General features: G+C 40.3%; 1 long non-coding RNA gene across 1 annotated transcript; it reads left to right on the top strand.

Moving 5' to 3' along the window:
• Positions 1-725: 725 nt before the first annotated feature.
• On the top strand, positions 726-19625 carry LOC116542990. Its single transcript, XR_004265432.1, has 3 exons — positions 726-755; positions 4089-4092; positions 19560-19625. It is a non-coding gene; the product is annotated as an uncharacterized LOC116542990 (long non-coding RNA).
• Positions 19626-20745: the final 1120 nt, after the last annotated feature.

Here is a 20745-nt window from a genome sequence, read left to right as displayed (position 1 = left end):
TTGATGCTAGCTGGCTGTTTGGTTAGTTAGTTGATGCAGATTCTTGATTGTGTTGATTCTCTTTACCATTTGGAATGTTTTTGGAGTGCCTGCTATTTGTTTTTCCTTTCTATGTGTAGAGCCTCTTTCAGGAACTCTTGTAAAGCAAGCCTGGTGGTTACGAAATCTCCGAGTACTTGCATGTTCACAAAGGATTTTATTTTTCCTTCACTTATGCAGCTTAGTTTGGCTGGATAGGAGATTCTGGGTTGAAAGTTCTTTTCTTTAAGGATGTTGAATGCTGGCCCCCACTCTCTTCTAGCTTGTACGGTTTCTGCTGAGAGATCTGCTGTGAGTCTGATGGGGTTCCCTTTGTGGGTAACCCGACCTTTCTCTCTGGCTGCCCTTAGTATTTTCTCCTTCATTTCAACCCTGGTGAATCTGACGATTATGTACGTTGGGTTTGCTCTTCTTGACGAATATCTTTGTGGTGTTCTCTGTATTTCCTGGACTTGAATATTTGCCTGACTTGCTAGGTTGGGGAAGTTTTCCTATACAATATCCTGAAGAGTATTTTCCAGCTTGGATTCTTTCTCTTAGTTGCATTCAGGTACACCTATCAAACGTAGATTAGGTCTTTTCACATAGTCCCACATTTCTTGGAGACTTTGTTCATTCCTTTTTACCCTTTTTACTCTATTCTTGCCTTCCAGTTTCATTTCATTGAGTTGATCTTCGACCTTTCATATCCTTTCTTCTGCTTGGTCAATTCGGCTGTTGAAAATTGTGCATGCTTCACGAAGTTCTTGTATTGTGTTTTTCAGCTCCATCAATTCACTTATATTCTTATTTTGTCCTTTCTCATTAGTATTTCATCAAATCTTTTCTCAAGGTTCTTAGTTTCTTTGCATTGGGTTAGAATGTGTTCTCTTAGTTCACAGGAGTTTCTTACTACCCACCTTCTGAAGCCTGAGTCTGTCATTTCATCACACTCATTCTCCATCCAACCTTGTTCCCTTGCTGTTGAGGAGTTGTGATCCCTTGTAGGAGGGGAGATGTTCTGGTTTCGGGTGTTTTCATCCTTATTGTGCTGGTTTCTTCCCATCTTTATCGATTTATCCGCCTGTCGTTTTTGTATTTGCTGGCTTTCAGATGGCTCTCTGAGTGGACGTTCTGTTTGTTGATGATGAGGTTATTTCTGTTTCTTAGTTTTCCTTCTATGAGTCTGGACCCTCTGCTGTAGGTCTGCTGAGGTCCACTCCACACCCTGCTTTCCTGGGGATCACCTGCAGAAGCTGAAGAACAGTAAGGGTTGCTACCAGTTTTCTGCTGCTGCTATCTTTGTCCCAGAAGAATACCCACCAAGTGTCTGTCTGATCTGTCCTTTATGAGGTGGCTCTTTAGATATACAAGGGTCAGGGGGCTGCTTGAGGAGACAGTCTGTTCTTTATAGGAGCTCAAATGCTGAGCTGTGAGCTCCATTGTTCATTCAGAACTGCTGGGCAGGTACATTTATGTCTGCTGCAGAGGAACTCATAAACCACTTTTTGTTCCCAGGTGCTCTGTCCGTGGGATTTGGGGCTTTATTCATGAGTTCCTGTTTTGCTGCTGCCTTCTTTTTTTTTCCTTCAGGGCTGCCCTGCCCAACAAGGAGGCAGCCTTGTCACTGTCTGCCTTTAGAGGCTTTGTGGAGCTGTGCTGGGCTCCGCCTAGCTGTGGAATGAACTTCCCTGCAGTCCTGTATATGGGTGTAGTTATAACTGCCTCAGCAATGGTGGGCCACCTCTGGATTTGCGGACTCTCTCTGTAATGGCGGGTTGCCTTGGCAATGGTGTGCTGCCTCAGCAATGGCGGGTTGCTTTGGCAATGGCGAACTGCCTCAGCATTGGTTAACTACCTCTGTAGTGTAGGAGTGCCTAGGTAATGGCGGACGCCCCTCCCCACAGAACTGGACTGTTCCTGGTTCAGCAGTGCTTGCTGTGAAACTCTCAACCCAGAGAGTTTCTGATTACTGTTCTTTTGTGGGGGTGGGACCAGCCGAGCCTGATAGCCTGGCTCCCTGCCTCAGAGCCTTTTTTTGTTTTTTTTTTTTTTAAGTGGTGTTCCAGTCTCCTGTTGGAGAGGTGCCAGGATCTGTGTGTTTTCCTGTGCGGTGGCTCTCTGTGCTGGCTTAAACAGAGGCACTGAGATTTGTGGCGCTTTTTTTGCCTGGGAGTCTACTGTCCTGGTTCCCTGTTCAGTCCCCTTTTTAAACAGATGAATGGGTGACTTCCTTTGGCTCCAATCGCCAGCCAAAAGGGCACCTGGACCAGTGTATTTTGTATGGAGAACCGCTGCGCCGGGGTGCTGACAAAGCAGCTGTGTGGGGCAAAGCAGCCACGCCGGCTGACACAGCCACACTGGCAACCCCTGAGGCTCCTCCGCCTGGGAATTTCCTAGTATGTGGGCAAAATATGTGGCATCCACTCACCCTCTGTGCTTTCACTGGGAGCTGCAATCCTGAGCTGTTCCTAAACGGCCATCTTGGATCGATCCTCAATAGCATTTCCTTTAAAACCATTTTCTTAAAGCTCAGGTAAATTAAAATATTAATGCAGTAAAAATCCTCCCTTTGAGATATAAAGTTCATTAAGTTTAGCAAGTATAACAAGAAACTGAAAGAGAGTTTGCAGAAAACAAGAGAAAACTTTATAGTTTAGTATCAAATTAGTGCAAAAGTTATTGTGGTTTTTGCCATTATGCCTAATGATAAAAACTGCAATAACTTTTGCACCAACCAAATACTTTAATCATGTTTTTCTCTGTTGTATGAACAAGGAGTTTTGTGTTTTCATTTTTGTGCTGGGCCTTGAAAACCACAACAACAGCATGACATAGAGTTTCAGTCCCCCCAATAGTATCATCAGTCATCATGTTCCTTTACATTTGCTCTCCTCCTCTGCTCAACATCTGGCAAACATTAACTGATTTGTTTTCCACCAATATGGTTTTGCCTTTTGCAAAAGGAATGAAATCATACAGTAGCTTTTTGAGCATGGCTTATTTCACTTAGCATAATGCCTTTGAGATTGATATATGACACATTATTGCATTTATTAATAGTTTATTGCTTTCTATTGCTAAGCAGAATTCCATCTTTTATCTGTTGGTGAATGATGATTTTTAGTTCTTGATGATTATAAAAAAAAAATTGCTAAACCTGTGATTTCTTTTTCTTTTTTTTGGCAAAAGATCAAACAAAACAGTCTGAGGATCTTAATATAGTGCTATATTATATACATTATATCTTGAAAAACCTAAATCTCTCTGTACAGAAAAAATATTATGTCCATATATTGCTCAATATATTATTATCTTAAAAGTATATAGATTCTATTTTTCTATTTAATTTGGAAGACAAAAGATTTTAGGGTAAAATGAAGATAAAACTAAAGAAGAAAGTAAGAGTGAGATGAAGTACTTACTAAAAATATACACATACATTAATTGCACCCACCTAAGTATAAAATATGACATTTGTATCAATATACTAATTCATTTAAGGGGCGAAATAGTTATCACTTTCTAATTTTGTGTACTTTGTTAATTCTTCTACTGTGTATTTCTTTTTTGATTGAACTCATTATAGAATTATATATTACTGTTCTAAAAAAATTGTTAGTGCCACAAGTGTCAAGTCAGAAGCACCGTAATTAAGAACTACTGCTTGTTGGAAATGCAGTATATGCTGCACAGCATACTTAGTCTTTTTCATTTATAGCATAGATCTGTAAGAATACTTCATGATATGTTTTATTACTCCCATTTTATAAATAAAAAACTGATGTATAATTAATTAAATCAATATAATTACTGCTGAGATTCAGTATTCAAATACAACCCTGTCTTTATTCATGGCTGCCAAGTAGAAGTGTTGGATGTGAAAGAGGGGTTATACAATGTACTTAGATACGTAAGTCATTTCCTTTTGATATAAAAGCCAAAGAAGAGGGACTTCTGTCAAGATGACTGAATAGGAACAACTCCAGAGAGCAGTTTCCAGCAAGAGAGATTCAGAAGGTGAGAGGTCTCCACATTCCCAAATAAGGTACCATGTTCATTTCAAAGAGACTGGTTGGACAGTGGGAATAGCCCAAAAAGAGTGGACTGATGCAGGGCCAGAGTAGTGCAAAGAGGGTTAACCAAAGCAGGGCAGGGCACTGTACCACCCAGGAAGTACAACTGGTCTGGAGTACCGGAGACCTTATTCCCTCGGCACTCTGGTCCAGATTTTGTACTTCCCTGATGGCCTCTGCAATCCACAGCACAGGAGAATGGCACCAAACTGAAAAGAATGGGTTATCAACAAAGATCTGAGGGACAGTTCTGGCCTACCTGGTGCCACCAGTTGTCAGCACAGACCTGGCTGGAAGTTTTGACTAATGCCAAGAACACTTGCAGGATGGAACTTCCAGTCCTTCAGAAAGAGGGAGAGTTGAAAGCAGGGAAACAGGTGATATGGCTTGGCATGTCCCACCCACATAAAGTACAGGCTTCTTGATAGAGTTTTGCAGCCAGCACATCAGTTTGAACTTGACCCAGGACAATCAAGCTCAGTCAGAGGAAGGACACTCGCCATTGGGAAGGCAGGTCTATCCTCACCTGTGTAAACAAAACCAGTTTGTGGTTTTGTTTACACAAGTGAGGTTAGACCTGCTTTTTCAATGGCCTCTTGCACTACCCGCATGGCCTCTGCAACCCACAACACAGAAGACTGCCACATCAAGCAGCTTTTAGACAACTGCATAATCAAAAAAAAAAAAAAAAAGGTTCATACAGGAGAAATGCTTTCAACTTCAACAGAAAGGAATTCCACTGAGAGATCCCAACTGAAATTACCAACTTCAAAGATTGAAAGTAGATAAATTCATGAAGATGGGAAGAAACCAGCAGAAAAAGGATGAAATTATTCAAGATCAATATGCCTCTCCAGCAAGGGACCATAACTCCTCCCCAGCAAGGGAGCTAAACAGAATGGAGAGTGAGTTTGAAGAACTGATAGAAGCAGGCTTCAGAAGGCGGGTAATCACAAACTTATTTGAGGTAAAGGAACATGTTCTATCCCAATGCAAAGAAACTAAAAACCATGAAAGAAGGTCAGACAAAATGCTAACTAGAATAATTAGCTTACAGAAGAACATAAATGACCTGAGGGAGATGGAAAACACAGCACGAGAGCTTCATGAGGCATAGACAAGTTTCAATAAGTGAATCAATCAAGCAAAAAAGGATGTCAGAAATTGAAGATCAAGTCAATGAAATAAAATGAGAAGACAAGTTTAGAGAAAAGAAGAGAGAAAAGAAATGAACAAAGCCAGATACAATCCAAGATGGCCATTTAGGAACAGCTCAGGATAGCAGCTCCCAGTGAAAGCGCAGAGGGTGAGTGGACACCACATTTTTATTGCCCACAGACAAGGCAATTCCCAGGCAGAGGAGCTCCACGGGTTGCCAGCCCAGCTGTTTCGACCAGCGCGGCTGTGCTGGCCAGCGCCGCTGATTTGCCCCGCACGGCTGCTTTTTTGGCGCCCCGGAGCAGCGGTTTTCCATACAAAATACACTGGTCTGGGTGCCCTTTTGGCTGGTGATTAGAGCCACGGGAAGTCGCCCATTCATCTGTTTAAAAAGGGAACTGAGCAGGGAACCAGGAGAGTAGATTCCAAGGCAAAAAAAAGAGCCACAAATCTCAGTGCTGCTGTTTAAGCCAGTGCAGTGAGTCACCACATGGGAGAAAACACAGACCCCAGCACCTCTTCAACAGGCGACTGGAACACCAACTTAAAAAAAAAGGCTCTGAGGCAGGGAGCCAGGCGATCAGGCTCAGCTGGTCCCACCCCCACAAAAGAACAGCAATCAGAAACTCTCTGGATTCAGAGTTTAACAGCAAGCACAGCTGAACCCGGGATGATCCAGCTTTGTGGGGGAGGAGCGTCCAACATTACTGAGGCAGCCCGCCACTACGGAGGTAGTCAGCCAATGCTGAAGCAGCCCACCATTGCCAAGGCAACCTGCCATTGCTAAGGCAGCCTGCCATTGTCAAGGCAACCCACCACTGCAGAGAGGCTCCACCTTAACAGAGGTGGGCCACCATTGCAGAGGCAGTTCTAACCACACCCATACAAACAGGACTACAGGGAAGTTCACTCAGCAGCTGGGCGGAGCCCACAGCAGCTCAGCAAAGCCTCTACAGACAGACAGTGACTAGGCTGCCTCCTTGCTGGCAGGGCAGCCCTGAAGGAAAAAAAAAGAAAGCAGCAGCATAACGGAAACTCATAAAGCCCTAAATCCCTGGGACAGAGCACCTGGGAACAAAAAGTGGTTTATGAGTTCTGCTGCAGCAGACATAAATGGACCTGCCCAGCAGCTCTGAATGAACAACGGAGCTCACAGCTCAGCATTTGAGCTCCTATAAAGAAGAAACCATCTCCTCAAGCAGCTCCCTTACCCCTGTATATCCAAAGAGCCACCTCATAAAGGAGAGATCAGATTGACACATGGCGGGTATCCTTCTGGGACAAAGATAGCAGAAGAAGAAAACTGGTAACAACCCTGCTGTTCAGCAGCTGCTGCAGGTGATCCCCAGGCAAGCAGGGCCTGGAGTGGACCTCAGCAGACCTACAGCAGAGGCGCCAGACTGTCAGAAGGAAAACCAAGAAACAGAAATAACCTCATCATCAACAAACAGGACTTCCACTCAGAGACCCAATTTGAAAGCCAACAACTACAAAGACACAGGTGGATAAATCCATAAACATGGGAAGAAACCAGCACAAAAAGGATGAAAACACCCGAAACCAGAACACCTCTTCTCCTAAAAGGGATCACAACTCCTCACTAGCAAGGGAACAAGGTTGGAAGGAGAACGAGTGTGATGAAATGACAGAATCAGACTTTGGAAGGTGGATAGTAAGAAACTTCTGTGAACTAAAAGAACATGTTCTAACCCAATGCAAAGAAACCAAGAACGTTGAAAAAAGATTTGACAAAATGTTAACGAGAATGGACAAAATAGAAAGGAATATGAATGAATTGATGGAGCTGAAAAACACAACACGAGAACTTTGCGAAGTATGCACAAGTATCAACAGCCAAATTGACCAAGCAGAAAAAATGATATCAGAGGTTGAAGATCAACCCAATGAAATAAAACAGGAAGGCAAGAATAGAGAAAAAAGGGTAAAAAGGAATGAACAAAGTCTCCAAGAATGTGGGACTATGTGAAAAGACATAATCTACGTTTGATAGGCATACCTGAATGTGATGAAGAGAATGAATCCAAGTTGGAAAATACTCTTCAGGATATTATCCAGGGAAACTTCCCCAAGCTAGCAAGGCAGGCAAATATTCAAGTCCAGGAAATACAAAGAACACCACAAAGATATTAGTCAAGAAGAGCAAACCCAAGGCACATAATCGTCAGATTCGCCAGGGTTGAAATGAAGGAGAAAATACTAAGGGCAGCCAGAGAGAAAGGTCGGGTTACCCACAAAGGGAACCCCATCAGACTCACAGCAGATCTCTCAGCAGAAACCCTACAAGCCAAAAGAGAGTGGGGGCCAGCATTCAACATCCTTAAAGAAAGGAACTTTCAACCCAGAATCCCCTATCCAGCAAAACTAAGTTTCATAAGTAAAGGAAAAATAAAATCCTTTGTGAACATGCAAGCACTCAGAGATTTTTTTCACCACTAGGCCAGCTTCACAAGAGCTCCTGAAAGAGGCTCTACACATATAAAGGAACAACTAGTACCAGCCACTCCAAAAACATGCCAAATGGTAAAGAGAATCAACACAATAAGAATCTGCATCAACTAATGGGCAAAACAGCCAGCTAGCACCAATATGGCAGTATCAAATTCACAATAACAATATTAACCCTAAATGTAACTGGACTAAATGCCCCAATCAAAAGACACAGACTGGCAAACTGGATAAAAAGCCAAAACCCATCGGTGTGCTGTATCCAGGAAACCCATCTCACATGCAAAGATACACAAAGGCTCAAAATGAAGGGATAGAGGAAGATTTACCAAGCAAATGGAGAGCAAAATGAAGCACGAGTTACAATTCTCATCTCTGATAAATTAGACTTTAAAGCAACAAAGATCAAAAGAGACAAAGAAGGACATTACATAACGGTAAAATGATCAATGCAACAAGGAGAGATAACGACCCTAAATATATACGCAGCCAATACAGGAGCACCCAGGTACATAAGGCAAGTTCTTAATGACTTACAAAGAGACTTAGACTCCCACACAATTATAGTGGGAGACTTTAACACCCCATTGTCAATATTAGACAGATCAACCAGACAGAAAATTATCAAGCATATCCAGGACTTGAACTCAGACCTGGACCACGCAAACGTAATAGACATTTACAGAACTCTCCAGCCCAAACCCACAGAATATACATTCTTCTCAAACCACATCACACCTACTCTAAAACTGATCACATAATTGGGAGTAAATCACTCCTCAGCAAATGTAAAAGAACAGAAAACATAACAAACAGTCTCTCAAACCACAGTGCAATCAAGTTAGAACTCAGAATTCAAAAACTAACCCAGAACTGCACAGCTTCATGGAAACTGAACAACTTGTTCTTGAATGTTGACTGGGTGAACAATAAAATGAACACAGAAATAAAGATGTTCTTCGAAACCAACGAGAATGAAGACACAACTTACCAGAATCTTTGGGACACATTTAAAGCAGTCTCTAGAGGAAAATATATAGCAAAAAGTGCCCACATGAGAAGCAAGGACAAATCAAAAATTGACACCCTATCATCAAAAAAGAGCTACAGGAGCAAGATAAAAAAAACTCAAAGTCTAGCAGAAGAAAAGAAATAGCTAAGATCAGAGCAGAATTGAAGGAAATAGAGACATGAAAAACCCTTCAAAAAATCAGTAAATCCAGGAGCTGGTTTTTCAAAAACATCAACAAAATAGACAGACCACTAGCCAGATTAATAAAAAAGAAAAGAGAGAATGACCAAATTGATGCAATAAAAAACAATAAAGGGGATATCACCACAGATTCCACAGAAATTCAAACCATCAGCAGAGATTATTACAAACCACTCTATGCACATAAACTAGTAAACCTGGAAGAAATGGAAAAATTCCTGGACACTTGCCTCCTCCCAAGCCTAAACCAGGAAGAAGTTGAAACCCTGAACAGAACCATAACAAGGTCTGAAGTTGAGGCAGCAATTAAGAGCTTGCCACCCAAGAAAAGCCCAGTTCCAGACGGGTTCACAGGCGAATTCTACCAGACATACAAAGAGGAGCTGGTACCATTACTTCAGAAACTATTCCAAACAATACAAAAGAAATAGGGGATTCTTTCCAAAACATTTTATGAGACCAACATCATCATGATTCCAAAACCTGGCAGAGACTCAGCAAGAAAAGAAAACTTCAGGCCAATATCCATGATGAACTTAGATGCAAAAATCTTCAATAAAATACTGACAAGCTGATTGCCACAGCACTTCAAAATGCTTATCCACCATGATCAAGTAGGCTTCATCCCAGGATTGCAAGGCTGGTTCAATATACGCAAGTCTATAAACATAATTCACCATATAAACAGAACCAAAGACAAAAACCACATGATTATCTCAATGGATGCAGAGAAAGCCTTTGACAAAATTCAACAGTCCTTCATGCTAAAAACCCTCAATAAGCTAGGTATTAATGGAACGTATCTCAAAATAATAAAAGCTATTTACGACAAACCAACAGCCAACATCATACTGAATGCGCAAAAACTGGAAGCATTCCCCTTGAAATGTGGCACTAAACAAGGATGCACTCTCTCACTACTCCTATTCGATATAGTACTAGAAGTTCTAGCCAGAGCAATCAGGCAAGAAAAAGAAATAAAGGGTATTCAAATAGTAAAGGAGGAAGTCAAACTGTCTCTATTTGCTGACAACATGATTGTATATCTAGAAGACCCCATCATCTCAGCCCCAAATTTCCTGAAACTGATAAGCAACTTCAGCAAAGTCTCAGGATACCAAATCAATGTGCAAAAATCACAGGCATTCCTATACGCCAATAACAGACTTAAAGAAAGCCAAATCAAGAACAAGCTTCCATTCACGATTGCCACAAAGAGAAGAAAATACCTAGGAATACAATTAACAAGGAACATAAAGGACCTCTTCAAGGACAACCACAAGACACTGCTCAACGAAATATATTGGACACAAACAGAGGGAGAAATATTCCATTTTCATGGTTAGGAAGAATCAATATCGTGAAAATGGCCACACTGCCCAAAGTAATTTACAGATTCAGTGCTATCCCCATCAAGCTACCAATGACCTTCTTCACAGAACTGGAAAAAAACACCTTAAACTTCATATGGAACCAAAAGAGAGCCCGCATAGCCAAGTCAATTCTAAGCAAAAAGAACAAAGCGGGAGGCATCACACTACCGGACTTCAAACTATACTACAAGGCTACAGTAATCAAAACAGCATTGTACTGGCACCAAAACAGAGATATAGATCAATGGAACAGAACAGAAGTCTTGGACGCAACACAACATATCTACAACCATCTGATCTTTGACAAACCAGACAAAAAGAAGCAATGGGGAAAGGATTCCGTGTTTAATAAATGTGGTTGGGAAAACTGGCTAGCCATGTGTAGAAAGCAGAAACTGGACCCCTTCCTGACACCTTACACTAAAATTAACTCCAGATGGATTAAAGACTTAAACATAAGACCTAACACCATAAAAACCCTAGAAGAAAGTCTAGGCAAAACCATTCAGGACATAGGTGTAGGCAAGCACTTCCTGACCAAAACACCAAAAGCATTGACAACAAAAGCCAAAATAGACGAATGGGACCTAATCAAACTCCACAGCTTCTGCACAGCAAAAGAAACAGTCATTAGAGTGAATCGGCAAGCAACAGAATGGGAAAAAATTTTTGCAGTTTACCCATCTGACAAAGGGCTGATATCCAGAATTTACAAGGAACTAAAACAGATTTACAAGAAAAAAACTAACAAGCCCATTCAAAAGTGGGCAAAGGATATGAACAGATACTTTACAAAAGAAGACATAACTGAGGCCAACAAACATGTGAAAAATTGCTCATCATCACTGGTCATCAGAGATATGCAAATCAAAACAACATTGAGATGCAATCTAACACAAGTTAGAATGGCTATCATTAAAAAATCTAGAGACAACAGATGCTGGAGAGGATGTGGAGAAATAGGAACACTTTTACACTGTTGGTGGGAGTGTAAATTAGTTCAACCATTGTGGAAGACAGTGTGGCAATTCCTCAAGGACCTAGAAATAGAAATTCCATTTGACCCAGTGATCCTGTTACTGGGTATATATCCAAAGGATTATAAATCGTTCTACTATAAGGACATGTGCACATGAATGTTCATTGCAGCACTGTTTTCAATAGCAAAGACCTGGAACCAACCCAAATGCCCATCGATGATAGAGTGGACAAGGAAAATGTGGCATATATACACCATGGAATATTATGCAGCCATCAAAAATGATGAGTTTGTGTCCTTTGTAGGGACATGGGTGAACCTGGAAACCATCATTCTCAGCAAACTGACAGAAGAGCAGAAGATCAAACACCACATGTTCTCACTCATATGTGGGTGTTGAACAATGAGAACACATGGACACAGGGAGGGGAGCACTACACACTGGGGTCAGTTGGGGGGAAATAGGGGAGGGACGGTGGGGGGTGGGGAGCTGGGGAGAGATAGTAAGGAGAGAGATGCCAGATGTAGGTGATGGGGAGGAAGGCAGCAAATCACACTGCCACGTGTGTACCTATGCAACAACCTCGCATGTTCTTCACATGTACCCCAAAACCTAAAATGCAATAAAATAAATAAATGGGAAAAAAAGAGAAATGAACAAAACCTCCAATAAATATGGAATTATGTAAAAAGACCTAATCTATGCTTGATTGGTGTACCTCAATGTGACGGGGAGAATGAATCCAAGCTGGAAAACTCTCTTCAGGTTATTATCCACGAGAACTTCCCCAACCTAGTAAGGCATGCCAACATCCAAATCTAGATAATACAGAGACCACCACAAAGATACTCCTCAAGAAGGGCAACCCCAGGGTGCATAATCATCAGATTCACCAGGATTGAAATGAAGGAAAAAATGCTAAGGGTAGCCAAAGTGAAAGGTCATGCCACACACAAAGGGAAGACCATCAAACTCACAGCAGATCTCTCACTTGTAGAGTGGAAACTCTACAAGCCAGAAGAGACTGCAGGCCAATATTCAACATCCTTAAATAAAAGAACTTTCAACCCTGAGTTTCATATCCAGTAAAACTAAGCTTCATAATGAAGATGAAATAAAAGTCTTACAAACAAGCAATTGCTGAGAGATTTGGTAGCCATGAGACCTGCCCTACAAGAGCTCCTGAAGGAAGCACTAAACATGGAAAGGAACAACCAGTACCAGCAGCTGCAAAACCATACCAAATGGTAAAGATCAATGACACAATGAAGAAACGTTGTCAACTAATGAGTAAAACAACCAACCAGTAACAAAATGGCAGGATCAAATTCACACATAACAATATTAACGTTAAATGTAAATGGCCTAAATGCACCAAATAAAAGACACAAACTGGCAAATTGGATAAAAAGTCAAGACTCATCAGTGTGCTGTATTCAGAAGACTCATCTCATGTGCAAAGACACATATAGATGCAAAAAAAAAGGAATGGAAGAAGATTTACCAAGCAAATGGAGAGAGGGAGAAAAAAAGCTGGAGTTGCAATCCTAGTCTCTGATAAAATAGACTTTAAACAGGCAGAGATCAAAGAGACAAAGAAGGGCATTACATAATGGTAAAAAGATCAATGCAACAAGAAGAGCTAATGATCCTAAATATATATGCATCCAATATAGGAGCCCCCAGATACATAAAGCAAATTCTTAATGACAGACAAAGAGACCTAGACTACCACACAATAATAGTGTGAGACTAACATTCCATTGTCAATATTAGTTAGACAGATCAACTAGACAGAAAATCAACAAGGATATCCAGGACTTGAACTCAGATCTGGACCAAATTGACCTAATAGACATCTACAGAACTCTCCACCTCAAATCCACAGAATATACATTCCTCTCAGCACCACATCACACTTACTCTAAAATCTTCCACATAATTGGAATTAAATCACTCCTCAGCAAATGCAAAATAACAGAAATCATAACAAACAGTCTCTCAGACCACAGTGCAATCAAGTTAGAACTCAGGATTAAGAAACTCACTCAAAACTGCAAAACTACATGGAAACTGAGCAGCTTGCTCCTGAATGATGAATGAATAAACAATGACATGAAGGCAGAAATAAAAATGTTCTTCAAAACCAATGAGAACAAAGACACAACATACCAGCATCTCTGGGAAACATTTAAAGTAGTGTATAGAGGGAAATTTGTAACAATAAACGCCCACATGAGAAGCAAGGAAAAACCTAAAATTGGCACCCTATCATCAAAATTGAAAAAGCTAGAGATGCAACTTCACAAAAACTCAAACGTGATCAGAGAAAAGCTTGGACAGCAGGCTTACATAAAATTGTTTCTAAGTAAGGAACTATGTGTTAAAGGTGTTACAATATTTGGCTCTCATGGACTATGCTTAAATCCCACCTTTGGGTTTGTTAGTTGCACAACCTTTAACATTTTGTTAAAGGTGGTTGTATTTCATCCATCAGATTTACTGAATTAAAGTAAAATGAGTAAAATCAATGAACATTACTGAATAACTAAGGTGTACAAATAATTATCTGAATGTACTATAAACAAAGACTTTAAAACATGCAAGTTCTATCTATTTAATAAACACATGGGTTGAGTGAACTAAATGATGTCTTTCAGAAACATCAATGACTTGCACTGAACCTTGATCTTGTCACTAAATGTCACTCATCACTGGCAATATTTCACACACCATTTGAATTTTCTTGACAAGCTATCATAATGGAAATCTACATCTTGCTCCTTCAGCACTCTTGGAGCAAGAGTGCTGTCACATAACATATTATCATTTCTTAAAACCTTGTATTTCTGGAGGTTATAAAAATGGGTAGGTGACTGATTTAAAATTGAAAATAAAATGTGGATCTGTTCTTTCTTCCAGGTATAAAAATTATAATAGGCAATTTCTATTATTATTTGAACATATAATTTCATTTCTTAAGGCTTTAAGCTTTTTTTAAAATGCTTATTGCTGAATCAGTGCATCAGGAATTTATAAATAAAGACCCCACATTTTTGGGTAAGAGCAACTGGGAATAGGGGCAGTTGTGGGTATAGCTTCAACAGACTTAAATGTCCCTGCCTGGCAGCTCTGAAGACAGCAGATTTCCCAGCACAGCATTCGAGCTCTGATAAGGGACAGACTGCCTCCTCAAGTGGCTACCTGATCCCTGTGTATCCTGACTGGGAGATGCCTCCCAGTAAGGGCCGACAGACATCTCATACAGGAGAGCTCTGGCTGGCATCTGGTGGGTACCCTTCTGGGATGAAGCTACCAGGGGAAGGAACAGGCAGTAATATTTGCTGTTCTGCAGCCCCTGCTGGTGATTCCCAGGCAAGCAGGGTCCTGAGTGGACCTCCAGCACACTCCCGCAGATCTGTAGCAGAGAGGCCTGACTGTTAGAAGGAAAACAAACAAACAGAAAGAAACTGTTTCAACATCAACAGAAAGGATGTCCACTCAGAAGCCCCATCCAAACGTCACCAACTTCAAAGACCAGAGGCAGATAAATCCATGAAGATGGGAAGAAACCAGCACAAAAATGCTGAAAATTTCAAAAACCAGAATGTCTCTTCTCCTCCAAGGGATTGCAACTCCTTACCAGCAAGAGAACAAAACTGGATGGAGTGTTTGACCAATTGACAGAGCAAGCTTCATAAGGTGGGTAATAACAAACTTCCCTAAGCTAAAGCAGCATGTTCTAACCCAATGCAAGAAACCAAGAATTTTGTGAACTTTACATGTTTCAATAGCTGAATCAATCAAACAAAAGAAAGAATATCAGACACTGAAGATCAAATCAATGAAATAAATCAAGAAGACAAGGTTATAGAAAAAAACTCAAAAGAAATGAACAAAGCCATAAAGAAATATGGAACTATGTGAAAAGACCAAATCTATGTTTAATCAATGGACCTGAAAGTGATGGGGAGAATAAAATCAAGTTGGAAGACACTCTTCGGGACATTATACAGGAAAACTTCCCCAACGCAGAAAAGGAGGCCAACATTCAAATCCAGGAAACACAGAGAACCCCACAAAGATTCTCCTTGAGAAGAGCAACCCCAAGACACATAATCATCAAATTTACCAAGAGTGAAATAAAGGAAAAATGCTAAAGACAGTTAGAGAGAAAGGTTGGATTACTCACAAAGGGAAGCCCATCAGACTCACAGCGTATCTCTTTGCAGAAACTCTACAAGCCAGAAGAGGGTGGGGGCCAATATTCAATATTCTTAAACAAAAGAATTTTCAACACTGAATTTCATATCCAGCCAAACAAAGCTTCATCCACAAAGGAGAAAAAGATCTTTTATGGACAAGAAACTGCTGAGAGATTTTGTCACCACCAGGCCTACCTAACAATAGCTCTTGAAGGAAGCATTAAACATGGAAAGGACCAATCAGTACCAGCCACTGCTAAAACATAGCAAATTGTAAAGACCATCAACACTATGAAGAAACTACATCAACTAACAGGCAAAACAACCAGCTAAAATCATAATGGCATGATCAAATTTACACATAACAATATTTACCTTAAATGTAAATGGGCTAAATGCCCCAATTAAAAGACACGGACTGGCAAATTGAATAAAGAGTCAAGACCCATTGGTGTGCTGTATTCAGGAGACCCATCTCACATGTAAAGACACACATAGGCTCAAAATAAAGGGATGGAGGAAGATTTACAATCCAATGGAGAGAAAAAAAAAAAAAGAAGAGCAGGGTTGCAATCCTTGTCTCTGATAAAATGGACTTTAAAACAACAAAGATCAAAACAAAGAAGAACATTATATAATAGTAAAGGTATCAATGCAATAGGAAGAGCTAACTATTCTAAAAATATATGCACCCAATACAGGAGCACTAAGATACATAAAACAAGTTATTAATGACCTACAAAGATAATTGACTACCACACAATAATAGTGGGAGATTTTAATACTCCACTGTCAATATTAGAGCAATGAGACAGAAAATTAACAAGGATATCCAGGAACTGAACTCTGATCTGGGAATAGTGTTGAATCTATAAATTACTTTGGGCAGTATGGCCATTTCCATGATATTGATTCTTCCTAACCATGAACATGGAATTTTTTAAAATCTCTTTGTGTCCTCTCTTATTTCCTTGAATAGTTCCTCTTTTATTTCCTTTGTAGTTCTCCTTGAAGAGTTCCTTCATGTCCTTTGTTAGCTGTATTCCTAGGTATTTTATTCTCTGCAGCAATTGTGACTGGGAATTCGCTCATGATTTGACTCTCTGTTTGTCTGTTACTGGTGTATAGGAATATACTTGTGATTTCTGCATATTGGTTTTGTATCCTGAGACTTTATTGAAGTTGCTTATCAGATTAAGGAGGTTATGGGCTGAAACAATAAGGTCTTCTAAATATACGATCATGTCATCTGCCAATAGAGACAATTTGACTTTCTCTTTTTCTAATTGAATACTCTTTATTTCTTTTTCTCGCCTGATTGCTCTGGCTAGAACTTCCAATTCTATGTTGAATATGAATGGTGAGAGAGGGCACCCATGTCTAGTGCCAGTTTTCAAAGGGAATGCTTCCAGTTTTTGCCCATTCTATATGATATTGTCTGTCATTTTGTCATAGATAGCTTTTATTATTTTGAGATAAGTTCTGTCAATACCTAGTTTATTGAGAGTTTTTAGCATAAAAAGCTGTTGAATTTTGCCAAAGGCTTTCTCTGCATCTATTGAGACAATCATGTGGTTTTTGTCTTTGGTTCTGTTTCTTTGATGGATTACATTAATAGATTTGCACATGTTGAACCAGGATTGCATCCCCAGGATGAGGCCTACTTGATTGTGAGGAATAAGCTTTTTGATATGCTGTTGCATTTGGTTTGCCAATATTTTATTGAAGATTTTTGCATCAATGTTCATCGTGGATATTGGCCTGAAATTTACTTTTTTAGTTATGTCCCTGCTGGTTTTCGTATTAGGATGCTGTTGGTCTCATATAATGAATTAGGGACGGTTCCCTCTTTTTGTACTGTTTGAAGTTGTTTCAGAATGAATGGTACCAGCTCTTCTTTGTAAGTCTGATAGAATTCAGCTATGAACCCATGTGGACCTGGACTTTTCTTGGTTGGTAGGCAATTAACTGCTGCCTCAACTTCAGACCTCTTTATTAGTATACTCAGGGATTCAACTTCTTCTGGGTTTAGACTTGGAGGGCATAAGTGTCCAGGAATTTATCAATTTCTTCTAGATTTACTGGTTTATGTGTATTGAGTTGTTTGTAGTAATCTCTGATGGTAGTTTGTATTTCTGTGGAACTCCTTTATCATTTTTTATTGCATCTATTCAATTTTTCTCTCTTCTCTTTTTTTGTTAGTCTGGCTAGCAGTCTATCTATTTTGTTGATCCTTTCAAAAAATAGCTCCTAGATTTACTGATTTTTTAAAGGGTGTTTTCTGTCTCTATCTCCTTCAGTTCTGCTCTGATCTTAGTTATTTCTTGTTTTCTGCTAGCTTTTGAATTTGTTTGATCTTCCTCCTCTAGTTCTTTTGATTTTGATAATAGAGTGTTGATTTTCACTCTTTTCTTGCTTCTCATGTGGGTATTTAGTAATTTTCCTCTAGACACTGCTTTAAATGTGTCCCATAAATCCTGGTACATTTTGTCTTCATTCTCATTGGTTTTGAAGAACATCTTTATTTCTGCTTTCATTTCGTTATTTATCCAGTAGTCATTCAGGAGCAGGTTGTTCAGTTTCCATGTAATTGTTCAGTTTTATGAGGTTCTTAGTCCTGAGTTCTAATCTGATTGCACTGTGGTCTGACAGACTGGTTGTTTATGTTCTTTTGCATTTGCTGAGAAGTGATTTACTTCCAATTATGTTGTCAATTTTAGAGTCAGTGCAATGTAGTGTTGAGAAGGATGTGTATTCTGTGGTTTTGGGGTGTAGAGTTCTGTAGATGTCTATTAGGTCTGCTTGGTTCAGATCTGCGTTCAAGTCCTGGATATTCTCGTTAATTTTCTGTCTCATTGATCTATCTGACAGTGGAGTGTTAAAGTCTCCCTATTATTGTGTGGGAGTCTAAGTCTCTTTATAGGTCATTAAGAACTTGCTTTATGCATCTGGGTGCTCCCGTATTGGGTGCATATGTTTGTAGGATAGTTAGCTCTTCTTGTTGCATTGATCCCTTTACCATTATGTAATGCCTTTCTTTGTCTCTTTTGAGCTTTTTTGATTTAAAGTCCATTTTATCAGAGACTATGAATGCAACAACTGCTTTTTTCTTCCACTCCATTTGCTTGGTAAATCTTTCTCCATCCCTTAATTTTGAGTCTATGAGTGTTTTTGCATGTGGGATGGGTCTCCTAAATACAGTACGCCAATGGGTCTTCGACTTTTTATTCAATTTACCAGTCTGTGTCTTTTGATTGGGGCATTTAGGCCCCAATTTAAGGTTAATATTGTTTTGTGTGAAGTTTTCATACTAGCTCATTGTTTTGTCCATTAGTTGATGCAGTTTCTTTATTGTTTTGATGGTTGTTACCATTTGGTGCATTTCGTAGTGGCTGGTACTGGTTGTTCCTTTCCATGTTTAGTGCTTTCCTTCAGGAGCTCTTTTAGGCAGGCCTTGTGGTAATGAAATCTCTCAGCAATCGCTGGTCCATCAAGGATTTTATTTCTCCTTCACTTATGAAGCTTAACTTGGCTGGATATGAAATTTTGGGTTGAAAGTTATTTTCTTTAAGGATGTTGAATATTGCCCCCCCCCACTCTTTTCTGGCTTGTAGGGTTTCTGCCAAGAGATCTGCTCTGTGTCTGATGGGCTTCCCTTTGTGGGTGACCAAACCTTTCTCTCTGGGTGTCCTTAGCATTTTTTGTTCATTTCAACCCTGGTGAATCTGACAATTATGTGTCTTGGGGTTGCTCTTCTTGGGGAGTATCTTTGTGGTGGTTTCTGTATTTCCTGGATTTGGATGTTGGCCTGCCTTGCTAGGTTGGGGAAGTTCTCCTGGATAATATCCTGAAGAGTGTTTTCCAGCTTGGATTAATTCTCCCCATCACATTCATGTACACCAATCAAACCTAGATTAGATCTTTTCACACAGTCCCATAATTCTTGGAGGCTTTGTCATTTCTTTTCACTCTTTTTTTTTTTAAATCTAATCTTGCCTTCTTGTTTTATTTCATTGAATTCATCTTCAATCTCTGATATCCTTTCTTCAGCCCTATAGCTTCAGCTATAGAAACTTGTGTATGCTCTCGACATTCTTGTGCTGTGTTTTTCAGCTCCATCTAGTTGTTTATATTCTTCTCTATACTGATTATTCTAGTTAGTATTTCATCTAACGTTTTCTCAAGGTTCTTAGTTTCTTTGCATTGGGTTAGAACATATTCCTTTAGCTCAGAGAAGTTTGTGATTACCCACCTTCTGAAGCATGCTTCTGTGAATTTGTCAAACTCATTCTCCATCCAGTTTTGTTCCCTTGCTGGTGATAAGTTGTGATTCCTTGGAGGGGGAGTGACATTCTGGTTTTTCGTGTTTTCATACTTTTTGCGTTGGTTTCTTCCAATCTTCATGAATTTATCTATCTTTGATCTTTGAAGTTGGTGACGTTCAGATGGGGTCTCTGGGTGGATGTACTTTTTGTTGATGTCAAGCCTATTTATTTCTGTTTTTTAGTTTTCCTTTCTACAAGTCAGGCCCCTCTGCTGCAGAATTGCTGGAGGTCCACTTCTGACTCTGCTTGCCTGGGAATCATATGCAGGGGCTGCAAAACAGCAAGGATTTCAGCCTGTTTTTTCTTCTGGTAGCTTTTTTTCCGGAAAGATACCTGTCAGATGTCAGCCAGAGCTTCCCTGTATGAGATGACTCTTTGGATATACAGGGTTCAGGGAGACACTTGAGGAGGCAGTCTGTCCGTTTTCATTGCTCAAGCTCCATGCTGGGAGCTCCATTGCTCCCTTCAGAGTTGCTGGACAGGGATGTTTAAGTCTGCTGCAGTGGATCTCACAACCACTCCTTTTCCTACCTGCTCTGTTCCAGCTAGGTGTGGCTTTATTTATAAGTTCCTGACAGCCTGCTGCCTTTTTTCAGAGATGCCCTGCCCAGCAAGGAGGGAGTCTAGTCACAGTCTGCCTGCAGAGGCATTCTTGAGCTCCTGCAGGCTCTCTCCAGCTGCTGTGTAAACTTCTTTGTGCTTTTGTTTACACAGGTAAGGTAGAGCTGCCTTTGTAATGTAAGATGCTTCTCCACCCACAGAGCTCAACAGTCCAGGATCAAACTCAAACTGTTGTGCTAGATGCAAAAATCTCAAGCCAGTGGGATTCAGTTTGCTGGTCTCCATGGGGGTGGGACCCACAGATCCAGATCACCTGGCTCCTCACTTTCAGCCCCCTTTCTCTCAGGGGTATGGGTGACTCTGTCTCTCA

The sequence above is a fragment of the Sapajus apella genome, unplaced genomic scaffold, assembly GCF_009761245.1.
Source record: "Sapajus apella isolate SASKATOON/1434 unplaced genomic scaffold, GSC_monkey_1.0 scaffold177, whole genome shotgun sequence".
Classification (NCBI taxonomy): domain Eukaryota; kingdom Metazoa; phylum Chordata; class Mammalia; order Primates; family Cebidae; genus Sapajus; species Sapajus apella.
This window is presented reverse-complemented; position numbering and strand designations above follow the sequence as displayed.